General features: G+C 36.0%; 1 long non-coding RNA gene across 1 annotated transcript in view; it reads right to left on the bottom strand.

The window, feature by feature from the left end:
• Window positions 1–18,730, bottom strand: part of LOC130865384 (uncharacterized) — a 29,886-nt gene extending 11,156 nt beyond the window's left edge. The window contains exons 1-3 of the long non-coding RNA XR_009056122.1: window positions 18,614–18,730; window positions 15,454–15,560; window positions 4,006–4,087 (exon numbers count right to left, since the gene is read on the bottom strand). This is a non-coding gene — a long non-coding RNA (uncharacterized LOC130865384). The remainder of the gene's footprint in view (window positions 1–4,005; window positions 4,088–15,453; window positions 15,561–18,613) is intronic.
• Window positions 18,731–21,451: the final 2,721 nt, after the last annotated feature.

Below are 21,451 nucleotides of genomic sequence, written 5' to 3' on the forward strand. Positions count from 1 at the left end.
TATGTCAGTTATGCCAAGTGTCTTCATTATATTCATGAACCATTACCCTGTATTAGAACTTTATGAATATTAGAGTGTCATACCTATATCTGTTTGCACTAAAGAAATGAATGATGCCAAATACCTAGTGAGAATGGAGTGTTCTAAACAGCCATGAATCAAAAATTTGAGAGGTGTTTTAGAAAAAGAAACTGTCAAATTTGTTATGTATTTTAAACACACACTCTCTCTCTCGCATGTATGCTCTGTGTGTGTATGTGTTTGTGTGTATATGAATGAAGAGTAGCTTTCATGTGTAGAAGGCACACATGTGTTTATGTAGGTGACATCCAGAGAATAAACTCTACTAAGGTTTCTCTGGTGTATTCATTTCTTTAAAATAACTTATTCAATTCAAAGATGAAAATATTGTGTGTTTATAAAAAATAAATCCTCCATACATGATCTAAAATCCATCTATCCCTAAATCACTATCTAAGCTAGCTTTGACTACTCTCTTCTTTGTGTGTATGCACATTGCATATATGTATTTTGCTGTGTGTGTCTGGGCATGTGTGTGTATGAACATGCAATTCGGTGTGAGATGTGAACCCATGTGTGCATGTAGGTAACATACAGAATACAAACACTATTATTGTTTCTATGGTGACTTCATTTCTTTAAAATATTTTACTCATTAAAATACATAAATATTATATATTTGAAAAAAGTCTCATTCCCTTCTCTAAGTGAAAAATTCTCTTCTATTCCTAATCAAATTATTCTGTGCTAATTTTGAGAACCTTGTCTTCTCTTTTTGTGTGTGACTGTGTGTTGGGAGCATCCATGTGTTGTGTACAAATGTGTGTGCATATGTGTTTATGAATGTGGGTGTTTGCATTTGTTTGTATATAATAGGTTATTGTTTCTTTTTGCTTTAGAGACTATACTTTAACTACAATAATTAACCCTTCTCATTACTCTTCCAAACTCTCCCATATACCTCTAAACATTCTCCTTCATATTTTTCTATAATTATTACTGGGTGCATATATGTATACAAATACATATTTATTCTTAAATGTAACCTGATAACTCTTTTAACAATACCTGCACATATGTTTTCAAAGCAGGTCTCTTGGTACTAGATAAAAAATTTGTGTTCTCTTCTCCGAGAATGACAAATACTGTTTCCAGATTTCCTCAATAGCATTCAGTCCTTTGTGTACATTTTAGTTTTTCTGGGCTCTTCTTTGTCAAGTTGGTATGTTAATTTGTGTTATCATTATTCAGAGGACTGTCTATTCTATGTAAACCTCAACTCACCTTCTAGCACATCTCTGAAATTTCATGAGTTTAAATAAAATCTAATACTTAGATACAAGTAGATGCCACTTCACTGAACATTTGCTGATCACTATCCCAGGGAAATTAGTGGAGAAAATGAGTGGTAGGTGTATCTATAGCAAGAAATATTAACAACTTCTAGGTGGAAACTACATAGTGTGCTTTAATCAAATAGTCATATTAGTTGCCATAGAAAGGGGTAAGTGCATGCCTTAAATCACAGTGGTGCATGCCTTTAATTCAAGCCCCAGAGAGGCAACTCTCAGACACAGTTTCACTCTGAGATTCATGGGAGTCAGGATCACCATTTAAAACTGAGGTCGAGGTAAAAGCCAGTGGCTGACTATTTTGCTTCTCAGATCTTTAGATTGAACCCCAGTTTCTCTCTCTTGAGGTTTTCTTTCTTTTTTTTTATAATTATTAATCAAAAGATTTTCTTTTTCTTTTTTTTTATTAATTAATTTATTTAATTATTAAAGATTTCTGCCTCTTCCCCGCCACCACCTCCCATTCCCTCCCCCTCCCCAATCAAGTCTTCCTTCCTTCTCAGCCCAAAGAGCAAGCAGGTTTCTCTGCCCTGTGGGAGGTCCAAGGACCACCCACCTCTATCCAGGTCTATTAAGGTGAGCATCCAAACTACCTAGGCTCCCACAAAGCCATTACGTGCAATAGGATCAAGAACCCATTGCCATTGTTCTTCAAGGACATCATTGAATAAATGGGACCTCCTGAGACTGAGAAGCTTCTGTAAAGCAAAGGACACTGTCACTAAGACAGAAAGGCAACCCACTGACTGGGAGAAGATCTTCACCAACCCCGCAACTGACAAAGGTCTGATATCCAAAATATACAAAGAACTCAAGAAACTAGACCGTAAAAGGCTAATCAATCCAATTATAAAATGGGGCACTGAGCTGAACAGAGACTTTTCAACAGAAGAAGTTCAAATGGCCAAAAGACACTTAAGATCGTGCTCAACTTCCTTAGCAATCAGGGAAATGCAAATTAAGACAACATTAAGATACCATCTTACACCTGTCAGAATGGCTAAAATCAAAAACACCAATGATAGCCTCTGCTGGAGAGGTTGTGGAGAAAGGGGCACTCTCATCCATTGCTGGTGGGAATGCAAACTTGTGCAACCACTTTGGAAAGCAGTGTGGCGGTTTCTCAGGAAAGTCGGGTTCAACCTACCTCTCGACCCAGCAATACCACTATTGGGAATATACCCAAGAGATGCCCAAACATACAACAAAAGTATATGCTCAACTATGTTCATAGCAGCATTGTTTGTAATAGCCAGAACCTGGAAACAACCTAGATGTCCTTCAATGGAAGAATGGATGAAGAAAGTATGGAATATATACATATTAGAGTACTACTCAGCAGTAAAAAACAATGACTTCTTGAATTTTGCATACAAATGGATGGAAATTGAAAACACTATCCTGAGTGAGGTAAGCCAGACCCAAAAAGAGGAACATGGGATGTACTCACTCATGTTTGGTTTCTAGCCATAAATAAAGGACATTGAGACTATAATTCGTGATTCTAGAGAAGCTAAATAAGAAGGTGAACCCAAAGAAAAACATATAAGCATCCCCCTGAATATTAACCTTCATCAGGCGATGAAAGAAGACAGAGACAGAGACCAACATTGGAGCACTGGACTGAAGTCTCACGATCCAAAGGAGGAACAGAAGGAGAGTGAGCACGAGCAAGGAACTCAGGACTGCGAGGGGGTGCACCCACACACTGAGGCAATGGGGATGTTCTATCGGGAACTCACCAAGGTCAGCTGGCCGGGGACTGAAAAAGCATGGGACAAAACCGGTCTCGCTGAACATAATGGACAATGAAGTCTTGAGGTTTTCTTAATCATGCTTCAAGGATGTGAAGTTTGAAAAGAGGTTTGGCTCAGTGATTGTTCATATGATAAAGCACTATTGGGTAAATATATGAAAATTTGAAAGAATAAATCAAATAAAAATTAGAAAATAATAAAAGGTCCCATGTCAATTTTTTAAAAAGATTTATTTATTTATTATGTGTACAACTTTCTGCCTCCATTTATACCCACAAGCCAGAGGAGGGCGCCAGATCTCTTTACAGATGGTTTGGAGCCACCTGGGAATTGAACTCAGGACCTCTGGAAGACCAGACAGTGCTCTTAACCACTGAGCCATCTCTCCAGCCCCATGTCAATTTTTGATTGACTGTACTTCAAAACTGTGATCCCCATAGTGTGTCTGTATAGCTGATGTGATTTAAGGATGCATAGGTTTGAGTATCTAAGGATGATCAAGTTCAGACCTCCCTGTGGCTACAGTCCAATCTTTATCAAAAATTTCATTATCATTTAGTGTAAGCAGATATTTCTTGGGACCTCATGTTTCATAGGAACAATTATAAGAACTTAGCAATATACTGTCCTAAGACAAAATATTAATTTGAGTTTATATTTAATTAACATTAATAATTGAAATATTAACATTTGCCAATTACATTAACAGTTATTAGAATAATGTAGTATATATGTATTGAATTCTTACAAACTTACCATACATCAGCATCCATTTGAGTATAGCTTGACTTTCTTATGAAAGAAGAGTGTAAGTATCCTTGACTTTATACATGATAATAAAGTTCTTCCCATGGGAATATGGACAGGCCCCTTACCTTGCTTCATCTCTAATACTGGAGTGTCCAGAGAGGGAAGAGTAATTGAATGTATTTGACACACAGTAGAAACAATATGTACCTGAAAAGAGAAATAGATTATAACATAGAATATGTGTGATTCTTTATGAAACCAAAATGGAAATAAGTAGGATATCACACTTATAGTTCTCTGCCCGCAGACAGTCATTTGGTACTAGGCAAGAGGAGCTTACAATAAGACCCCATCCCAAATCCAGAATACAGGTCCAATTAATAACTGAAAGCAAATTAATAATGTGTTTTATGCAGTGGAGTCTCACTGCACATACAAACCACTCTTAAGAGAGGATACAATGTCCAACAGTAGGTTGTACACATACAAACATTAAATAGTGTTTTTAGAGATTCTTTGTCTCACACTTCTTTTCAACAATTTTTTATTCTCATATGTCCTTTGCCTATATGTAATGGTTTACAGTTTTGTGTGTTGTACGTAGCCACTGGTTTGTTTTCTGGCTGCAAAGCTACAGAATAATCATACAGAAACTATATTATTTAAGTCACTGATTGGCCCATTAGATATAGCTTCATACTGGCTCTTACATCTTACTTTAACTCATCTCTGTTAATTTGTGCATCACCATGAAGTCGTGGCCAACCAGCAAAGTTTCAGTGTGTTTGTCTCTGGCAGCAGCTCCATAGCTTCTCTATAACTCAGCCTACTTTCTATCAGCATCTGGTTTAGTTTTCCAGGCCTAGCTCTGTCCTACCCTATCAGACCAAGTGAGTTTCTTTATTAACCAATGGTATTGAAAGCATATAAAGGGGAATCCCACATCAACTCCACTTTTCTGTTTATATAAAAATGTTTTAACTTTATCATATTAAAATTACATATGAGACAACATCTATCAAGTAAGAATTACAGTTACAATATTCATATCTATTTTCTCTTTTATCATAACTAAGGAAAATGATAACTATAACTATTAATTCTTCAGCTCAATCAAAGACCCAAGTAAACAGGATGTACATTGTAAGCAACTTCACCTACTCTAGAATTGATAGAGAGATCTCACTTCCTGGACAGTCACCCAAATTTCTTCTGTACCATTGAAGCATCCATCTTCATCTACAGTCCCATAGTATCCAGCAAACTCTTCCACAAAACAGGAAATGTCAAATACATTTCTGCCTATATTGGCAGTTTATCAGTGACTTTCTTCTGTGTCCTGCAGAATGTCTAGCAGACTCTTTCATGAAGCAGTAACCCTGAAGGAAGGTCTCACCTTTAAGCAATTTTATCAGTCATTTCACTGTAGGTCCTGCATTTCCAGTTTATGAAGAAGTCCGGGCAAGAGTAGTTTCTTGCCCAAATGACTAGCAAACTCCATAAGGAGCCTCTTTGATGCCCATCTTCCTATTGAATTAATTGTTGCTGTCAAGAGTGATGTGAAAGTCCCCTCTGTTTGCTGTTATTGCCATTGATGAATAAAGAAACTGCCTTGACCTGCTGATGGGACAGAACTTAGGTAGGCAAGGAAAACTGGACTGAATGCTGGGAAAAGGAAGTCAGAAGGAGAGACATCATGGAGCAGCAGCCGAAGTCTGACATGCAGAATCTTTGCCAGTAAGCCACTGCCATGTGGCAATATACAGATGAATAGAAATTGGTTAAATTAATATAAGAGTTAGCCAATAAGAAGCTAGAGCTAATGGGTCACAAAGTGTTTTAATTAATACAGTTCCATGATGATGTTTTGGTTCTTGGGGGCCAGGAGAAACAAGTGGTCTCCTCCCTGCAACACAGGAGCAAATGAGTCTCATTGTCATGGAAATCCCTAAGTTCTTTCAACATTTTTAAATGCCATATTCTATATTCTTTGAAACTGTCTAACTGAAACACATCTCTATATATCTAGAAAACCTAACTAACATGACGACAAGCTTGATTATTACAATTATTGGCTATAACCTGAATTTCATAATTATACTTTGTATTTTAAATGAGTTAACAAACATAATACCTTAATCAATGGCAAAAATATATTTATACACAGTGTAACAAAATTGACCTTAAATTTGTATCAATAAGCCAAAACATACCAATGCAAATCTCTATAGCATATCTCCCTTTAAATATATAAACAATATCTAGAAATATGGCATAGTTCTCTTCATACTGCTTTCTGTTTTTTGTTGGGTGAAGTATTTTTTGGAGGTGTTCACAGCGACCTTGCAGGGGATCTTATTACATCAAACCATATCAGTATGGAAAATTTCCACATATTCTCATCCTTTGTTGAAACAAAAGAAGAAACTCTTCTTTCGAAAGCATATCCTTACACTCAAATTCTGAAGTCAAGATATCATTAAAGTATATATGTTGATTACTTAGATCCTTTACAGTCAAAAAATTTAAAGAAAAATGAATAATATACATAGTCCTTACTCTCTTTGCATAGTCCATCTATACATGGATTATTTATTCTTACTGTATTACATTTTAATATTTATTTTATTATTATTAATTCTTTAATCTCTAACTGTCTATACTCTTTTTAAAGATTTCTTTTGTTTTTTTAAACCCATTTATTTTTATAACTCTCTAAACTCTTTTTCTTCTCTCTTCATGTCTGTGTACACTTCTCCAACACTGATCCATTTAGAGGTCCTTTTTCTTCTAAATCTGTCTTTCCTGTGTATCTATAATTATTTTCTGACCAGAAGTGCTTATTACAATGCTAATCCCGAGCTCCCAAGGTCCAAATGAGGAGCAGAAGGAGGGAGAACATGAGCAAGGAAGTCAGGACCACGAGGGGTGCACCCACCCACTGAGACAGTGGGGCTGATCTAATGGGAGCTCACCAAGGCCAGCTGGACTGGGACTGAAAAAGCATGGGATAAAACCGGACTCTCTGAACATGGCAAACAATGATGGCTGCTGAGAAGCCAAGGACAATGGCACTGGGTTTTGATCCTACTGCATGTACTTGCTTTGTGGGAGTCTAACCTGTTTGAATGCTCACCTTCCTAGACCTGGATGGAGGGGGAGGACCTTGGACTTCCCACAGGGCAGGGAACCCTGACTGTTCTTTGGACTGGAGAGAGAGGGGGAGGGGTGTGAGGGGAGGAGGAGGAAAATGGGAGGCGGGGAGAGGTGGAAATTTTTAATAAAAAAATATATAAAAGAACTAATATTAATAATAAAGAATTTTTAATAGAAAAAATATAATGCTAAGCCCTTCTTATGAATTTAAGTGGTGACATTGCTAGGGGTAACACAACACTGCCTATTTGCCCCACCCAGTCCAACATGATGGAAGAGGTCCGTTGACTGCCTCTGAGCTGTGCATACCACCACAGTTGCAAATATGCTACGAGTCCATGTCACAGCATTAAGCACGTTGTAGCACTCTGCTCACAAATCCAATTTAAATGCCCCATAGCCAGACCTCTTTAGCGTTCATACTGGTAGCACGGCTCAGGAACACACCATTTCAAAACAGAGCAGCTTTTCTTCTGCTGTTGCTGAATCAGGAAAACCTCTCTCAAAGGGTCTGCAGCACTCAGCTAGCAAAATGCTAGCTACTAAGAAGCCATATTTAACTCTGTTCCTTGGTGTCTAAAACTACTTTTTAAGCTTTCCCAGGTATAACATTGATACAGTGAAACATGTTGTGGTAAGGAGTAAATTGTTTGTTTCTTGGCTGCCCAGCTCCTAATAATCACACAGAAACTATATTATTTAAATCACTTCTTGGCCCATTAGCTCTATCTTCTTATTGGCTAACTCATACATCTGAATTTAACCCATCTCCATTAATATATGCATTGCCACAAGGTCATGGCCTACCAGCAAACTTTCAGTGTGTCTGTCTCTGGCAGCATACCCATGGCTTCTCTTTAACTCATTTCTCCCAGCATTCAGTTCAGTTTTCCCCACCTAGCTCTGTTGTACCCTATTAGGTCAAGCCAGTTTTTTAATTAACCAATGGTATTCACAGCATGCATATGGAAATCCTATATCATTTTTGGTTTTGTGGCATTTGCGTTTGCATGAACATATGTGTCTTTGCATCTATATTTTTCTTTTGTATTTCTTTGACAATTTTTCTTATATTTGTTTCTTTTGTCCTTTTATGATGTTCTTATTTTTTATTATTATGATATTACTAGTATTGCTATTTTACTATTGTTACCATTACTATTATTACATGCCTGTGTATATTCAATTGAGAGAAAGAGAGAGAGACAGAGACAGAGACAGAAAGCCAGAGAGAGACAGAAAAAACGGAAAGAAAGTAGATTTGGGCAGGTGAGAATGTGGGGAATATCTTAAAGGAGTTGGAGGTCAGGAAACCATAGTCATTTTACATTGTAGGGAATAAAAACTATCTTCAATGAAAAGACTACACGCAAATAAAACAGTGTCAGCAAATTTTTCAGCTATGAGCTCTCAGAGTTTCAGGTTGCCACATAAGAGATGTACTTAAAGAAAATTATTCACACAGTAGGCACATGAAGGGAGGGGTAAGGAGCAGCAGGTCTCCTGTCTTGGTTAGATACTGATGGCTGATAAGAATCACATGCATTGCAGATAAAGCCAAACTCCAAAGCTAAAAGAAAATGATATATTTTAAAGTGGACAGTGGACATAGCGGCTTAGGAAGCAGGAACATATTTCCTGCACAGAAAAAAGGAGCAGGTGACTCAGTCAGCATGTGGGAATCTTGGCAAGTACCTGGCTATGCTGGATGTCAATTGGCTCTGTCTCCTGGCAGGTTTCAGGAGCAATCCTCCTTCATTGACTAGTAGATTATAGTCAGGTCCTGGCTAGAACCAGGATCCAGCTGGGAGCTGGACTCCAGCCAGGAGCCTGACTGAAAAAAAAACCCTTTGTGAAGGGACTGATATTATCTCCTGTTGCATCGGATTGGTTAAGTGTGTGATATCATTTAGAGAATGGATTTGGGCCAATCACGAAACAGATCTTAAAGCTACCAATGGAAATCAAGGGCCTGCTGTAACTATGGAGATTTTCATCTGAGCTGCTATTTCATGTCTCTCTCCCCCTCCCTGTATGTTACCACAGAAACAAGGAAACTGAAACTAGAAAGACAGAAAAAAATGTAATTTAACAGGAAATGTGGCTCCAATTGCTAACAGAGGAAAACAATCAGAGGTGCCTGAAGCGTGAGCATGTACCTGACTCCTTCGGAATAGATCCTGGCTTCCTATTTAGAAAAAAACCTGGATTTCTGTATTAACTCTTCTGAATGTGACTCTGGACAGCTGAGTGCAGCTGGCTGCTGAATATTTGCTATCTGGCTATGTCAATTTTCATAAATGCTATGAATGTATGCATGAGCCATCACATGGAATTGGAACTATTAGAGTAATCTACAAAATGATGATTAGATTAAAGAAAGAAAAGGTGAGAGCAATGTACCCTATGAGCATGGAAAGTATTGAAGTGTCATAATGGTCAAAAAATAATTTAACATGTATTATGAAAAATGTTTCAAAATATCTCTTCATGTATGTGTGTGTGTGTGTATAGATGTTTGTGTGTTCACATGCAGTTATGAACTGAGGAATGGGCACAAGTGTGCATGAAAGAATCATCCATAAAAAACTCAATTCTTGTCCTAAATTGAAGAATTCTTTCTTTTTTTGTGTGTGTGTATGTATTGTTTATGTGTGTATCTATGAGGTCTTGTGCTTATGTGTGTGCATTTGTGTATTCAAGTGTGTGTGGTTGTTTCTTATTTTTATTTTTGTTATTGTAATTTAATAACAACATACATTCTCTCCCTTCTTTAAGCCCTCCCATATTCGACTTCATGCTTTCCTTCAAATTCATAGCACTTTTCACTGTTTTTTCATGCATATATGAATATACATATATATTATTAAATATAAACTGATCAGTAAGTCTATTGCTACCTGCATGTATGTTTTTAAAATCAACATTTTGGTAGGAGACAAATAATTGGTGTGCTCTTTCCTGTGAAATGCCACATCTTTCATTTCCAGCTTTTCTCAATTGCCTATCATTGTTTGTGTTCAGTTAAGAACTTGTGGACTTTTTTGTCCAGTTTAGCAGTTCATTGCTGTCATCCCTGTTCATCTCAATTTTGTATAGTCTTACTGTGGAGTGTTTATAAATGAAGCCTCTGATATTACTGTGACACACAATATCATCTGGCTCCTCACAACTTTTCTGTTCACTTCCTTTAGATGCCACTCAACTGAAGAATGGATAAAAACAATGTGGGACATTTACACAATGGAGTATTGTAAAAACAATAACATCATGAAATATGTAGGTAAATAAATGTAGCAAGAAAAAATCATCCTGTGTGAAGTAACCCAGACCTAGAAGAAAACACAGTATATACACTCATAAGAAGATATAGGCTTCAGTCAGGGTTTAAATCCAAACAAAAGTTAATGAAAAATATTTGTTCCCTTCAATTGTTTTCATTAGGAACCTGAACACACCATAAAATTTGCCTTCATATATCACACTTGAGCTTCCTCTGATTATCCTGCTCCTGACCTCCTGGAGAAATCACATTTTATACACAATTTTTGTAGGATGGTTTAAATACTTTTAACTTCCAAGGACTTTCTAATTTTTCAAAGATGTGAACCCAACAAATACTCAGCAAAACTACTGAATCGCTATAATAACCTCAGGATTCTTGGTAAATTCCATGTCTTCCTGAAGTCAGTAGTGAACACTTTACTATCTCAGTCAACGAGAAATCAGTAGGTTTTTCCTCAAATCTAGTTTTCTCAGTATTTTTTTCCCCATTTATTCTGTCCTCCAGTCTTTATATCCATAGGCACTTCTCCAGTGATGAACCATTATTTCTCATGGCTCACATGAGATTGTCATCAAAGACTGATTGGCCTTCTACTGCCTCAGTTTATGTACTCTTTATATAAAGGGGCTTATGTGACCATGATGCTCAAATTCTCTGTCCCCACAACTTGCAAAATTATTGTTTTTATCTGTTCTGTCCCATATCTATTGAATGCACATAGCAAGTTCTCTGCATGCTACAACTTTTCTGTCATTCTAGCCATCTTGGTATTGAATTGTCTTTAATGATCATTTTCTCAGACAGCTAAATACAATAAAGGTTAATGTCTGCTTTCCAGCTAATGGATTTTCTATTTACCTTTATCAAAAGCAGGTCTCAAGTTGTATCTTTTGCTTTTTCTATGTCACTCCCTTCCTATTGCTATAAGACTATACACAAAGAGCCTGCATTAAGTATATTATTGTGTTTTCTTTGCATGTTTTGGCCTGTGAAAGAGCTAAGTAAACAACATACATACTTTAAAGATATCTTGTCTTCAAAATTTTGGTCTAAGGATATGTTCCTTTGGAAAAGAAGTTTTCTCTTTGGTTCTAGAGAAGATGAAAACTTGTGGAATCTTCCAGACTATTGTAATTTGATGGACAAAGATCCCTGAAAGGTCAATATGGACAACCCCAAATATTACTTTGCCCAACAAAAAACATGGAGCAGATTGAAGAGAATGACACCCAAATATCAAATATTATTGATAAATGTATGATTATATATAAAGGGAGATATGCTTTAGAGATTTGCATTGATATGGATCTTGGTTTATTGAAAGAAGAGAGAATTGAGAGAAGAAAAAATTTCTAAGTAAAGGTATTTTCAAAATACCTATCTTGGATTAATTCAGCAGCATTTATAAACAAATATATTTTGGCATCTGTCACTCATTCCTCAGCATTCAAATAATTCAAAGAGAACATGAGAACATATAGTATCTAGGCTCTCTGCATAATCTTCATCTTTATGTGGCTTTATTTTAACCTATTATCTTTTATCTCCCAAGCCATCATATATTTTTAAACACACTCTAAACCATTTAGAGGTTTTCTTCATTTGAATCTGTCTTTACTGTATATCTCTCTTTCTCCGAACACATGAGCCTTTAATTTGCTAAGTGATATGGCTAGGATTAAAACCGAGAGTTTGATGGTTGGATCCAGCCCATTCCTTGGCTTTCTGGGATTCCAGCCTCATGGCAGAGGTATCGGCCAAAGCCATGTTTATTGCCACCACTCTATGGTGTTTCAAGATCACTGCCACCAAAAAAAAAAAAAAAAAAAAAAAAAAAGAACCATGTGGTAAACTTTTCATCAACACCATTTAAGCTTTCCATGGCAGGACCTTTTAAAAGAGCTGCAAGGCTTTACAGCTAACACTGAGTCAGGAAGCCCTTCTTAAAAGAGAGTGCTTGCCTCTAGCAAGCAGAGTGCACCTGAGAAAATGCCCCTATCAATAAATTGTGCTTAACTCTGTTCTTTTCTGACTAGAATTACTTTCCAAGCTCTCTCAGGCTTTGTGAAGATGTAGTTGTCCATGTTGGCATGATTCTGTCATAGTTATCTGTTCCAACAAGGTCCCATAGCCTTTTTCAGCAAGGCACTCACATTTTGCTTCCTTTGTGGCTGGATAAAGACTGCAGACTAAGCTTTCCTCTTCCCAAAATTCTCCTGCTCTTGTTGCCCTGACTTATTTCCTGCCTGACCAATCAGAATTTATTAAAATAAAATAAACAGGGTATAGACCAATGTCCCACAGCAAAACCTAGCACACGTGATACACCATTAAAGACCTAGTTAACAGCACTCCCATTCAGCAGAAATTAGTCTAGAGAATTGCACACATATTCCCAAATATTGTTTACAAGACTTTGTTTACATTTAAAGGAGATATTCTATAGTGATTTGTAATGGTTTAAATCTTGGTTTATTGGTACAAATTTAAGGTCAATTTATATGTATGTATATATATATATATGCTCTCATTGAAAAAAATGTATTGTATAATTAAGAACTATATGTAAATAGAGAATCAGCAACAATAGTCAAGTTTATAGTCATGTAAAATTTTGTAGATTTACAGATACATATTTCAGATGGATAGGGTTTCTTCAATTCTTTCAGAGACCTTCAGAATAGGACATTTAAAGTGTTTTAATAATTGGGACGTTTTATTGCAGTGAGACACATCTGCTCCTGGCAGGACTAAGCTACTTCAAGAGGATGATGGGCATCAAAAAGGCTCCTTATAGAGTTTGCTAGCCATCTGGCCAAGAAATTGCTCTTGCCTTGACTGCTTGATGGCATGCTATGTGAACTGGACATGCAGGACCCACAGAAAAATGACTGTTGAACTTGCCTAAAGGTGAGATGATCTTTTAGGCAAGATAAAAGAGTCTACAAGACATTCTTCAGGGCACAGAAAAAAGTTACTGACAAACTGCCATTATAAGCAGAATTGTCTTTAAAATGTCCTATATAATGGAAAAGTTTGCTGGATACCATGTGCCTGAACGCTGAAGATGGATGCTCCAAATGTACAGAAGAGTTTTGGGTAATTGTTCAGGTAGCGAGATGTCTCTGTCAGTTCTAGAGTTTTGGAAGTTGTTTACAATGCACTTCCTGATTACTTAGGTAATATTATAACCATCTGGAGTCTTTGATGGAGTTCAGAAATAGATATATAGTTATAGTTTTCCATAGTTATGATAAAAGATAAAGTAGATATACATATTATAACTATAATTATTTAAACGTAGAAGGGCAGGTGAATTGGGATTCCTCTCTTTATGCTGTTAATATCATTGGTTAATAAAGGACTGTTTTGAGCCTATAGAGGAGCAAGGCAGAAACAGCTAAGCCAGGAAAACTAAAGTAAGTGAAAGAAGGGCATAATCATAGAGAAGTTATGTAGCCCCACTGGACACAGACACTGGAACATTTCCCAAAAAGCCACAGACCTGAGGCCTAATACAAATTAATTGAAATGGGAAAAATTAAGATGCAATAATTAGCCAATAAGAAGCTAGAGCTAATGGGCCAAGCAGGGATTTAAATAATGGTTTCTGTGTGATTACTTTGGGGCTGAGCCAATGGAATGTCTAAGCAGCAATGTTCCAACAGGTGTGAACAATACGTGCAGCATTCTCTGGCAGTCCTTTCTAGTGTTTCAGTCTGTATTTTTCCAGCTCAAATAAGGAATGACCATACTTCTTTGCAATATTGGTAACTAAATGTACATGATCTATATTTTTTACATACATCAGATTTTCCCATTTGTGTGGAACAAGTTCTAAATTGATAATGGCTTAAATTTGTTAAAATGCTAGGGTCTTCCTGCTCATGCACTTTATTTTAACCAGTGGTAAAATGAAAGTGTGATGTGGAAGAAGAAAAGAGAAAAGGAGTTCTAAGGAAGGTAGTTATATTTCTAATCAGGAAAATTACTGAGCTAGATTTAGTATGTTGGATAATCACATAAACTACACTACTTTTCAGTCTCAACATATTCACTTAGCATTTCAGGAATATGATATATGTACATATAAAAGGTGATCCCACTAAATAAAATCTACATTAAAAATATTGTGATGCTATCTTAGTGCACTATCAAGGTAGAAGAGAGAGAAAAAGAGAGCAAGAATTTCATAGACATTTAGGTTCCTTTTTTAAATCAATTAAATCATGAAAATGTTAATGCAAACAACCATTGCTGACAGATCTAGTAATCTACAAATTAAATTCCATAATTTCCAGGATTTTTACCAATTTTCTTCTTGACAACATTTTCCTATTTTTTGCACTACCAGAATATCTCACTGTATTAAATACAAGATATCAAACTTCATTATCCATAAAAAAACCAAGTGCATTGATTGCACAAACCTTCACCTATATCATTCATCATCCCACAAAAGAAAACTTGTGTATTGATCAAGTTTGAAGAGAGTAATGAAGGCGCATCTCATCAGTATCCCCTTCTAAGATGATCTAATTGTTGCTCTGTTTCATTTACTGACTACTCAGGATAATTTGCCTTATAAATACTGGTAATTTTGTGAAAATTTTGAGCTACTTTTCTTACGTTGGAGTATATTGGAATATAAAAGAGTTAAAACTGTTAAAAGGAAGAAAATTACACATCTACATCCCTAATGACAATGAACTGGAAAGAATATGTGATAATAAGCAAAATATTTTCTATCACTTAGAAAATATGACATATGTGTATGGAAGCATCGAATATGCAGATCGTTACAAGACAGCACTTGTGCATGTTGAATATTAACATTTGCTACTCCATCTCACTTTGTCCTCAAAGGTTTACTCAAAACAGTTTTTGTCAGAAATAAATACTACACATTTCTTGTTCTTAACTGTGTGGTCCTCAAGTAAAACAAGATTCTTAATATTATTGAAAAAGAGGGCATAACTTTGTGTAAAGTAATGTACTCAGCAATCTAAAGAATATACTTAAGCAAAACAACCTGCAAATCACAAAATAAAAAAGTAGCCTTCAATCTAATTATTTACATGATTAATCAACAATCCCAAATGAAAACAGAAAGTAAATGGTTTTACAGTACCATAAACTCAGGGATGGGTTCTCCTCCATTGTCAGGTTTTGGGATGCAGAGAGGAAGTATGACTTTACTGCTTGAACTGGAACCTTTCTGAACAGCATAGTCAGATGCTGTATGAGAAATAAACAATATAAGTTAAAGGACAAAATATGAATAAATAGATCTTAGTACACTTAAAGTCATAACCATGTATTTATGATTATTAGTAGCATGCATTTATATTTAAAACATAGCAATACATTGACTTTAGAAGCCAATAATTTTTAAAGCTATTCAGAGGCTTAAAGTATCCCATGTACAGTGAAGATATATTACTTTGTGGTCTATAGTCAAAGTCATTTTAACTTCATAAGGAACTGCCATAAGATAGCCAAGATTAACACAATATTCATATAAAAGAATAAAGACTGGGAACTAAAGTTTTCACTCATATTTCAAAACGTAGGACAAATTATTTACCATGAAGTCATTTGGATTTGGTATATAGTTAAATATATATTAGTGAAATGAAATCAGGTGCACCAAATGAACACTTAAATACATTTGTGTTTATTTATACGTATGTGTAAGGATTCTGCAATATGTGAACAGTTTTATGAAGACAAGGTCAACATTGGAGTTCCTCCTCCATCCAATTCCAGCTTATTTTCATATAGACATAGCCTGAATTCGATCCTAAAGCTCACCAGTCTGTTAGACTGGTAGATCAATTATAGGATTATAATGGGATTATATGCAAGTGTGTGTGTGTGTGTGTGTGTGTGTGTGTGTGTGTGTGTATGATAACACTGGATTTCAAAAACTTCTGATATTTGCAGATGACACAGTAATTTTAAAAACTCTTGGGACAAGTGGATTCAATATGCAAACTGAGTTCCTTACTCAACAACATGTAAAGCACATTGAAAATTTCATATACCAATAAATATCTAGATATTAAAACTTAGCAAAGACAGCAATTTATTATGAATTAATTGTTGTCACAAATAATAAAATAATTTGTAATATGGAAGCAGAAATGTCTGAAAAATATTATAATAAAGAAAACTATGTATTTTGTATGATGAATTATATACTCAAACAGGCCTGGTGACACAAATAGAGGATTTTGCAGCATCAACAATTGCCTATTAGTTAAGATGTTAGGAGAAGACCCTGAATAAGAAAAGGCAGTGTGCATACAAGCCCCATGTGTATATCACCACCCATCTCTTAAAACTGCTCACTCTGCTACTTATTTTACCAGTATGATGTCTTTTATGCATCATAAATAATTTAAAGTGATAACAAATAAAATAGCAACTACCATTTAATAATAGACAAAAATGAAGTAAAAAGTCAAATCAGAAACAGGTCCTGATATACCTTATTAAAAGTGATAGGTTAGTCAAGAGATTCGAGTATTTTCAAACATTATATTGGATAAGTTAATTGATCAGAAAGTATAAAATATTCCACAACTCTAGATTTAAACAATATAAGAAGAACATACATAATACTATGACTTGTTATTTCTGCAAAGTGATTCTATTAGGTAAAATTACAAAACAATAAGGAGAAACTACAAGGATGGTCAAAATAAGAAATAAATATTTTACATTTTCTCAAAATTATTTAATACATATCAATTATGTATACAGATAATCAGAAATTGCACACATTTTGGAAGATAATCTGCACAATAGGGGCAATGACTACCTAAGAAAAACATCAAAACCAGACAAAAAACTCCATTCAAATTGTTGGTAAGGGAGCACAGGATACTATCAAGATAATAGTCTATTTGTGGTGACCTTGGTTGCTTACAAGAATTGGAAGTTAAGTCCCTGTTGCTGAAACACTGAGTTTTTGTTAGGGAACTATAAAAATTTGAACAGGAGCTACATAAATCACTGGGCCTGCAGAATAGCTATCAGAGACCAGGAAGTTTATAGGAAAGGTGTCAAGGAAACAAAAAGGTTTGAAATGTCCAATATAGTTATAATAACTTTGAATGATAATGACCAGCATGGCTAGATTTCACTGAAGGTACAATACTTTCTCATAAATCTCATTAATAGCTAATATCTACCTAATTGAGCACATGTCTTCCTTTAAAAGACATAAAGCACATTGAATATTGCAAATCACAAATATTACATGGTTGTTGAGTCCATATAACTTAGAGACCATTACTACCACTTTCATAAAATGATGTAATATCTAACAGCATTATCATTTGATTTTTAAATTCACAGAAAATTTTAGAACCAAAAATCAACTGGTTATAATTACATACTACTGTGTGTATATAGATTTGTGTGTAATACATAATAAAAATAATGAATTAGGAGGTAATAAATTTGAGAGTGGGGTGAGGACTACACAGTAAAAGTTTGAGAGATAGTGATGTGAAAATATGCAAATACTCATGTTTTTATTAAATTCTTGTATTTTAAATATAAAATAGTATATAGGAGAGTGAGTTAAGAAATATAGTTTTAATGGAGAAGTAGAACAGGACAGGAGAACTGGGATGAAAAATGACTAAAACTCATATAAATGTATGAAATCTTTCTATTTATTATGAAAGATAAACCAAAGAAGAAGAAAATATTCTAGCCGGGCGGTGGTGGCGCATGCCTTTAATCCCAGCACTCGGGAGGCAGAGGCAGGCGGATCTCTGTGAGTTCGAGACCAGCCTGGTCTACAGAGCTAGTTCCAGGACAGGCTCCAAAACCACAGAGAAACCCTGTCTCGAAAAACCAAAAAAAAAAAAAAAAAAAAATTCTAGAAATCAGGTCATGCATTGAACTTGAATTTTACAAATTTGAATGGAAGTAATTACTACAATACTCAAAGGTTCAGCATGTCCCCCAAATTTTAGAAAGAAACAGCTACAAGTGGATACCACTTCACAGAACATTTACTGGACATTGTCTTCAGGAAAATTACTGGAAAAAATGAACAGTATTTGTTTCTATAGTAAGAAACATAAACTATGTCTAGTTAAAATGAATGGGATGTATGATTTACAGAAATAGTAAGACATATACAAAGTATTTGGATTTATAAATATATCCATCAAACATACTATTACATGAATAGATAAAAAAATTCATTCAATGTTACATGCAAGAAATTAGTAATTGGAAAGGAGAGGGAAAAATAAAACTAGACTTACTGTATAACCAGCTAGGTGCGATCAGTGTGTCTTTAGTGAAACCTTCTCAGAAATTAGGGAGAAGCACTTCACCCACGCCTGAGTCTGAAATTATCATGAGCAAGCCTGTGAGACTCTACATCATGTTTATAAAAGAAACAGGAAAGTGTTTAGGAATAAATATTGAGAAACTGTAATACATGTACACTTAAACAGAAAATCATTTTCATATGATCAGTAACATTTACATAAATTTAGCAAGGTATAAATTCCTAGACAAGTAGTTTCAATAGTATTATAACTGCAATATTCACAGGCAATATAGAGATTACATACAGTGGCATACAGACCTCCATATGAGCCATTCTTTTCTTGAAATGATCAACATTTTTCTAAAATTTGTATAAAACCACAAGAAATCCAGTATTGATGAAATTGCACTGAGAATAAGAACAAGATTATTCTACTCCCACTTTCTGCTTTCAGACATGCTGAAATATGAAAATAAAACCACACACACACGCTTATAAATGCAACATATCTGAAATAACTTAAGGACTCAATAATGTCATTTACTACTAATCATTTTACTAATCATATAAATTGCCAAAGATATACTAGGTAAAAAGTTTCTCAAATGTTCTGTCATAATTGATTAACACAGTAAAATTTGAGTTTTCATTTATATAGCACATATAGATGATTTTTGTATTTATTTAGGAATCTGTATGTTTGTGTGTGTAATGATATGTCCTGTCCCTTTAAGAGACAAGTCCCCCCTGATCCCTCCCCCATTCATTCACTGAGGCACACAGACCTTCCTTACTGCTGGCAGTCCAAGTCTCTTTCTTTTCCATCTTCCTGCCAATGAGGCAGCTTCTGTTTCTCTCTACTTCTCCCCTTCCCCTTCTGTCTCTATCTATCTATCTATCTATCTATCTATCTATCTATCTATCTATCTATCTATCTACCTACCTATCCATCTCTCTGCCTCTCTCTATCTCTGCTCTTCTCTCCTTCTACCCTTTCCCTTTTATAACCTACTAAATAAATATCAAACCTCATCTTACATGTCATGCCTATCCATGTCTCTGTCTCTCACCTGTTGCATGGCTCCCTGCCTGGGACCAGGTGCCTTCACAGGCCTGTGGCATCGCCCATTGCATGCCCATCTGTCTCTCCTTATGAGACTGGCTGCCTCATTGAGGCCTTTCACCCACCACAGGGCTTGCTCCCTGCCTGGGACTCATGTCCCACTGCAGCCATTCGAGGAACTGTGTTATCCCTACCTGAGACTGGCTGCTCTCAAGACCTATTGCCCACTGCTGCCACTTGAGGACCTGTGGCATTTCTGCCACTGCAGATACTCAGGGATCTTCAGCATTTTTATATTTATCATTACATTTGTGCCGTGAGACTTAGAAGCTCTTCTACTCCAAATCCCTCCCCTAGGGGTCAGGATCTGGAACCAGTATTCTTTCCACAAAAATCACGTGTTCTATATGCCTGAGGATGATTTCTAGAGCATACTTTCTACACATACCACTGGCTTCAATTGGTGAGTTTCCCCCCATTCTGATCAGCTTAACCATTTCACCTGATGGAGAAGGATCATCTGTCTATCTGTTGATTTCATTGGTTAATAAAGAAACTGCCTTGGCCATTTGATAGGCTAGCCCGTAGGTGGGTGGAGTAGACAGAACAGAATGGTGGGAGGAAGAGGGAAGTGAGGCAATCTCCATGCCTCTCCTCTCTGGGTCAGACGCCATGGAGCCAGCCACCAGGACAGACATGCTGAATCTTTCCCAGTAAGCCATCACCTCGTGGTGGTACACACATTAATAGAAACGGGTTAAGCAAGTGATAAGAGTTAGCCAATAAGAGGCTGAAACTAATGAGCAAGGCAGTATTTAAATGAATACAATTTGTGTGTTGTTATTTCGGGTGTAAAGCTAGCTGTGCAGGAGCCGGGCAGGACAAAAAGCAGGCCTGCTCGCCTCATCACTACATTCTCCTAACCCAAGAAATTTATCTTTGAGCTACCATCAATCTTCGGTGATCCTAGATGGTGGCCCAAACCACAGTCTTTATACTCATTCAATTAGCAAATATAACACTATGATTAAATTATGGAAGATTAAAGAACATAAAATAAAATACAAATTGTCACACTCAAATCCAACTTTGTGAAAGGCATTCCTATAATTCTGACCACCATTCACCCACATTGTCAATCTCTGTATACATCTTATGGTTTGGTACTGAAATTGCTTTTCAGAAATCAACAGTAGCCTCTAGCACTTGCCTTTTGATAGTATAACAGTCCCACCATAGGTTGTTATAGTGATAGAGCCATTCAAAGTGGCTGATATGAGAAGTTTATGCAAAAATATGTATGCATATATAAGGATAATATCACAGTATCCTTGTGATTTTAGACAAAAAGTGAATACCACTCAGGGAATCTATCATTAATGGAAAAGTTGTGACACAGAGCCCACAGTTTCCCTATGAACAACTAAAGCTGTTTCCACTCAAATTTCCGGCCTTGCAAAATTTGGTCTCAGAACATATCTTGCATCAATTTTTTTCAGTACTTCGAGAAACTTCAAGATTATTTTGTAGTCTGCCTCCATTCTAGAGGTTAATCAAAATTAAATTAAAACAAGATTTTTCTTCTCCCAGATATCCTATCATTATCTGCCTACACTCAGAGACTCATAGTGCACAAAGACAAAATCTGACTTATGGGAAAGCTTTGTTAACCAATTCTCTTCAAGAGGTGGGACCAAGCTAGGGTTTGGCTTACTGGGACCCAGAGAAAAATGGGTGCATGGCCCAGGTGCACTCTCTGTGGTT

Source organism: Chionomys nivalis, chromosome 23, assembly GCF_950005125.1.
Source record: "Chionomys nivalis chromosome 23, mChiNiv1.1, whole genome shotgun sequence".
Classification (NCBI taxonomy): Eukaryota; Metazoa; Chordata; class Mammalia; order Rodentia; family Cricetidae; genus Chionomys; species Chionomys nivalis.